Below are 6,661 nucleotides of genomic sequence, written 5' to 3'. Positions count from 1 at the left end.
AAAACAGGTTTATACTAGAAAAGGAAGTCAAATGGCTCTGGCAGGGGGGATGCCTCCAGGAAGGGCTTATTCCATGGAACAGATAACACGATTGAGATGCCGGACCGTGTTAAGGCTTTGGTGGAAGCACACGGGACAGATTAAACATGGCGGCAGACTCTTTGTCACTCCTCCAACTGAGAGGTGCAGTCTAATTCTCTTCTTGATTCTGGTCTGGTCTGGTGACTCAGTTGACCAATAGAAAGTTACTGAGTGACATTCCAGACTAGGTCATAAGAACTGAAGCTTCTGCCCGGTTCTCTTGGGACCCTTGCTCTTGAGATGCTCCATCCTGGAAGCCAACCGCCGTGTAAGAGGTGCTGCTATCTCGAGATTGCTGTGCTGTGAGGAGCCCCAGCCTCATGGAGCGGCCCCATGAAGACCCTGTTTGACAGCCTCCAGTGAGCTCCCAGCCAGATGCTAGCCACATAAGAAGTCATCCTGAAGCCCTGTCAAGCCTCAGGTGACTCTGGCCTCAGTCACCACCTGAATGCAACTGCATGAGAGATTGCAAGTGAGAATCACCCAGCTGAGCCTATCCCCAGACCCAGGAGAGATGCTAATAGTTCTTTAAGCTCCTACATTTTGGGGTGTTTTTTTAACGCAGTGCTAGATATTCAGAACAGCACATTTTAATTCTATCAGTAAGAAAAAAGGAAAACCTATAGAAACTTCAGGGTAAGTATTTTAAAAACCTAGGAAGTAAATACAGAGGAACCTAAATATGACATGATTTTGAAAAATCAATGCTATTTAAGGAAAGACAGTCTATCTTATTTTGATGCTTTGAACATTCTTTCAAATGACTTGGGAGCCACGATATTGAGTGTGGATAAAAGGAATCCTCTTAGCACAATAATCATCACGATACAAACGCTGGTTACTGGCTTGCAAATTGCAGATCCAACCGAAGTCAAAGCGTGAATGACTTCATTTTAATGACAGAAATGAAAATGTTACCAACCTTGACTGGGAGGAAACAGTAAGACACACTTGCCCTTCTAAGAAGGAGGGATCAGCTTTAGTTAAAGGGACTCCATGAAGGAATCACACTGAACTTCTGTTCGGCATATCTATGAATATTCTGGCTGCTACAGAACTTCTCCAGGTTGAGTGCAATTCAAATTGTGTTCTGTCTACTTTCTCTTGTCTTATGAAACTTCTTCCCTTGACGTCTCCTGATGTTGAAAATCCAATCTCGTGAGAGCTCTCTTAAATATGTATGCAGTCTGTAGTCATCTCTTTTGGAAATATTAATCAGAGCCTCTCTGTATTTCAATATTTAAACACATTTTAAGTCATTTCAGGTTCAGTCACAGGACAAGGTTTAGTGCAGAAAAGAGTCGTGCTTCTTAAATTCTATCTGTTGGTAATCATTTAATACAGGGATTTTCAAACTTGAACACGCATTAGAACTATCTGGCGGCTTGTTCAATCAGATTGGTGGGCTGCCCCCAGAGCGGGAGTCAGCAGGTCTGGGTGGAGCGCAGGAATCTGCATCTCTAAGTTTCCAGTGGGTGATACTGCTTGCTGCCTCTGGTTCAGGGGCCGCACACTTTGAGAACCACCGATTTAAGGTGTAATGAATTCACAGTTCTTCTTTCCTTCCACGTATAGGGTTCTCTGTTTCACCTTCTAGAAGAGCTCTGGATAACGTCATGGTTTTTGCAAAAGCAGTTGACCATGCTGTTTTTCCAGGCTGCAGTGGTTGACAAAGTATTGATCCCTAAACACTGCAGCAAACATTGCTTCTCATAACAGTGTGAATGATGTCAGTGTGATGGTACTGATGGCCTAAGATAGGAGGAAGGAGTGCAGAAGTGGGGAGGTGGAAAGAAAGATCGACTGCGGGAATAATTAGGTCCATTCCACGTCGATAAGGAATCAACAGAGACTGTCTAAAGATGATTGAACAAGAAGCAGAGATGTAACTATAATATTTAAAGTTAAATAGATAATGAAGAATAGACACAATAATAATATCCCTATTAGACATTGGTTAGGGGAGAAGAAGGAAAGGTGAGGGGTAACATAAATAAGTAAATTCCTTATCTTTCAAGAGGTGATTGGTAGAAATTGTCCAAAGTCGGTAAGTCATCCACATGGCGTGGCAAAAAAAAAAAAAGTTGGTAAGTCAACAAATTATATTATTTAGAATTAAGGAGAAAACCACTAGAAGAACTAAAAATAGAAACTGGTGAAATGGGTTGTCTCTTGGAACTGGGACCAAGGATGCAGAGTTTGGGATAGGAGATGCTTGCTTTTTCTCCCTAAGTTCTTTGGTGGAATTTAAGCTTTCAAAAAATAATGCTGTATTTATTTGATTAAAAACAATCAAGCTATCTACTTGGCCAAAAACTGATGAACAAAATTGCAATTCCTGAGTTCAAATCTTGATTCTGACTAACATCCATGATTTGGGGCAAGCTATATTTGGAGTCTCTAGCCTCAGTTTTCTTTCTTAAAAAAAGGATGACACCTCGAGAGGTACAAACCATTAGGTGTAAAATAAGCTACAAGATATATTGTACCACATGGGGAATGTAGCAAAAAAAAGAAAAATAAAAAAGGGATGATAATAGTAATTTCTCAGAGGTTGTTCTAGGAAATAGATGCAATAATTATGCATGAAAGTCATTTGGCATAGTACCTGGCACATTTGCCTGATTAAATATTAGGTGTTGTTATTATCAATGTCATTATAATCGTACCAGTAACAGACTGGAACCAAATTTTCAGTAGTGAGGGACAGAGGCAGAATGGAAGCAGAAAAGACAAATCTGGTCCATGCATGTATTTCTGGGTTATGTGACACTACATTTATTTACATCACAGGCACGTGCACAGGTGTGTGTGTGTGTGTGTGTGTGTGTGTTTGCCTTGTCACAGCTTTCTCAGAAATCCAGGGAGTATGACGGAGTACTTCAGTATAGTCTGATGCAACAATATAGCTTTACATAGCTTTGGAAAATAAAGGGAGAGAATAAAGGGTCACAGAATCTAGAAAGAAATGAGCCCTGCTCCATATTCATCTCTGCTGAAGCCCACAGGGAGGAAACAGCATCCTTTCAGGGTACCCTGGCCAGGAGTTCCAAGTGGTCATGGAGGGCAGTTGAACTTCAATGTGTGGGCTCCACTTCCAGATGAATAGCTTAGGAGCAAGTGACCTGGGGCCATTCATCCCCCTTCCCCTAAATACTTGAGAAAGCCATGGTTATGTTGGTTAAAGTTCAGCATGTTTTACAGTTCATCTGCCAGTTTAATTGTTCGATGTAACCTGACCTCAAAGTCATATTTGACTGTAAAATGAGTGCAATGAAAAAAGTCATATTGCCACAGAAAGTTTACCTATGGACCTACCACTGATGCACAGGTCAGTACATCATAATTATTGGAGTTTCCAGCCCCAGAGAAATTTGGCATATTAACATGGAAACTAGAGAATGGGCCATATCTAGAGAATGGGCCAGGGCCAGGACAGAGAAGGCCAAAGGCTGTCCACGTGGCCTCTGATGACTTATGTCAGAGCTCCGGGTCCTGAAAGCCTTTCAAGTTTGTATTTCAAGTGTCTACAATATTTCTTCTGTTCAGAGGAATATGTGATCTGTTGAGTTTGTAGCTGAAGGAAAAGCCTTGGATGGCATGGCTGACAGACCCCAAGGTGGTCCCCATGATTCCTGCCCCCTGCTGTTCGTGCCCCATACGGCCCTCTCCTGTTGAGTGTGGGCAAGACCTGGGACATGCTTCTAACCAATAGAATATGGCAGTGGTGAAGTAATTTTGGAGATGTACTTAAGGTCCCCAATCAATTAATTCTGAGTTGATCAAAGGGGAGTTTCTCCTGGGGGGACCTTACTTAACCCTGAGGTCAGAGATTCGCTTTGCAGGCTTGATAAAACAAGCAGCCATATTGGAGCTGGCCCTGTGCCATGGGACTGTGGGCAGGCTCTCTGACCTCACGGCAGCCTCTGGTCTCCAGCCAGCAAAACAAGAAAATGAATTATTCTAACAATCTGAATGAGCTTGGAAACAGAGTCACCACTAGCCAAGCCTTCAGATGAGGATGCAGCCCAGCCACAACCTTGTTTGCAACCTTTTGAGAGCCTGGGCAGAGGGCCAGTTAAGCTGTGCCTGGACTCCTGACCTCCAGAACTGTGAGATAATAAATATGTGTTATTGTAAGCTGCTAAGTTTGTGTTAATTTGTTACACAGCAATAGAAAACTAATACAGAAGGGTGGAGTGGGAGTGTCAGGGGAGACAAAGAGGGCAAAGAGGACAAAGGCAGGAAATAATAGATAGTGGAGATTAAATTTAAATTGGCTTTCATCAAACTCTGAGCTCACACCTTCCTTTATTCCTTTCTACTCTGTATATATTTTAGACCTCAGAATGGATTGGGCCACATCTGAGTGGCCTTGGGATGAGGCTTGGAACCCAACCAAGAAGGAAGTTGGGCCCAAGAACTGGTGGAAAGATGGGGAAAAGCAGAGGAAAGTTCCAGCTCTGGACTGAGGGCTGGTGTGGCATCAGAGTGTGTTTTCAGGAGGGACATATTTTAGGGAACAGAATGCACATGCTGATTGTTAGGTCAGTATCTGACACAATGCTTCCCATACGCCAATGCCTATATTAATCATCACCAACTAATGTGTAGTCAAAATTTGCAGCAGATTTTCAGATCTTGGGGAAGAAACAGTCATCCATGCAAATCACACATCATCATCTAAGGCATCCAAAGGCTAAGAACAAGTGTTGTTTGAGTCTCTGTGTGTGTTGGCATTGTTCAGGGGCACTCAGGTGTCTTTTTTACTTAGGGCTTACCTGGGGTTGAGGAAAGGATTTCGGTCAGAACTTGTGGTCTAACGAGGGATAGTCTTCATCTGCTACTGTTTCCATTACATACACCATTTACATGTCTCTAGCAGGGCCTGTGTGAAATGGGTGTCATGTGTACTAACTGATCAGAGTTAGCTCCTTCCCCCCAAATCTAGACAAACCTTCCCCAGCAGCCTACCCGTTTCCCTCTTAGAATTTGCTGCCATCTGTCATTATTCTGTTTATTTTTTACCTTTCTGTCTGCTTGCCTACTAGAGCTTCATTATCCAACAGGGTAGCCACTAGCCACAGATGGGTGTTTAAATTTAAATTCATTAAATTGTATAAAGTTAAAAATTCAGTTGCCACATGGAAAGTACTCAATAGCCACATATGGCTATTTGCTACCATATTGTACACCAACGATTTAGAAAATTTCCATTATTGCGGAAAGTTCTACTGGACAGCGCTGAATGCTACCCGTTTAGCCATTTTCACCACGGGCTTCAGACCCTTTAAACACCTGAGTACAGGCAGTCCTCACTCTGCATGGGTCTGATATACGTGAATCTCCATTAACACTGTTGAGCTAAACACCAGTCCCCCAACGACACGGTTTAAACTTCGGTTGCCATGGTATGTTAACTGTGAATAACTGCATAAAGTACAAATTTTGCTACTAGCTTTTTTTCCTGTTTTTTTGTAACCTCTTTATCGGAGTATAATTGCTTTACAATGGTGTGTTGGTTTCTGCTTTATAGCAAAGTGGCTACTAGCTCCTTAATCCAAAAATCACTATATAAGTAAAAGGTGTGCATGATGATCAGTGACCAATCATATCACTTCTTTCAAAGTCTGCCAGTGATTGGTCACTGAGCACCTGCTATTCAGTTCATGCACAGACAGCAAAGCACGTCGTCGTGCCTCCTCCCTTTATCCTGAGTGATAAAGCCATATAACGTTTTATAAAAAATGGATGATTGAAAGAGGGAACTGGCCAATAAGGACGAGAGCATAACAAAGAAGTAAAAAGTGGTTACTCTGGGGCTTCCCTGGTGGCGCAGTGGTTGAGAATCTGCCTGCCAATGCAGGGGACACGGGTTCGAGCCCTGGTCTGGGAAGATCCCACATGCCGCGGAGCAACTAGGCCCGTGAGCCACAATTACTGAGCCTGTGCGTCTGGAGCCTGTGCTCCGCAACGGGAGAGGCCGCGACAGTGAGAGGCCCGCGCACCGCGATGAAGAGTGGCCCCCGCTCACCGCAACTGGAGAAAGCCCTCGCACAGAAACGAAGACCCAACACAGCCAAAAATAAATAAATAAATAAATTAAAAAAAAAAAAAAGTGGTTACTCTGGAAGTGAAATTAAAATCAAATGTAAACGGAGTAATAGAAGAAGTAGGTGACTGTGCGAATGTTATCACTGCCCTCGTTTGAGATTGTAGACATACAGGCCAGAGGGATGCAGTGAAGGCGAACTTAGTGACATAAATAAGGGGAGTGGTTGTGATGAAAAGGATGAAGCTGTCCCCGAGGAAGTGACACTAGGGAAAAAACACTCACATTAAGGAACTCTTAGAGATATTGCATAACATTGAAAGCCCCAATGATAAAATATTGGAAGCCGATCCACATTTAGAAAGGAGTAAGAAAATTTGCCAAAGCATAGAATAGATGCTCATTCCATACTGTAAGTTACATGATGCAGAAAAGGCAAGCACTGTTCAAACTACTCTATAAGGTTTTACAAAATGACCCATTTTAATTCTCAAAGTTTCCAATGTTTTAAATTACTGTGTACAGGTA

The sequence above is a fragment of the Balaenoptera musculus genome, chromosome X, assembly GCF_009873245.2.
Source record: "Balaenoptera musculus isolate JJ_BM4_2016_0621 chromosome X, mBalMus1.pri.v3, whole genome shotgun sequence".
Lineage (NCBI taxonomy): Eukaryota > Metazoa > Chordata > Mammalia > Artiodactyla > Balaenopteridae > Balaenoptera > Balaenoptera musculus.
This window is presented reverse-complemented; position numbering follows the sequence as displayed.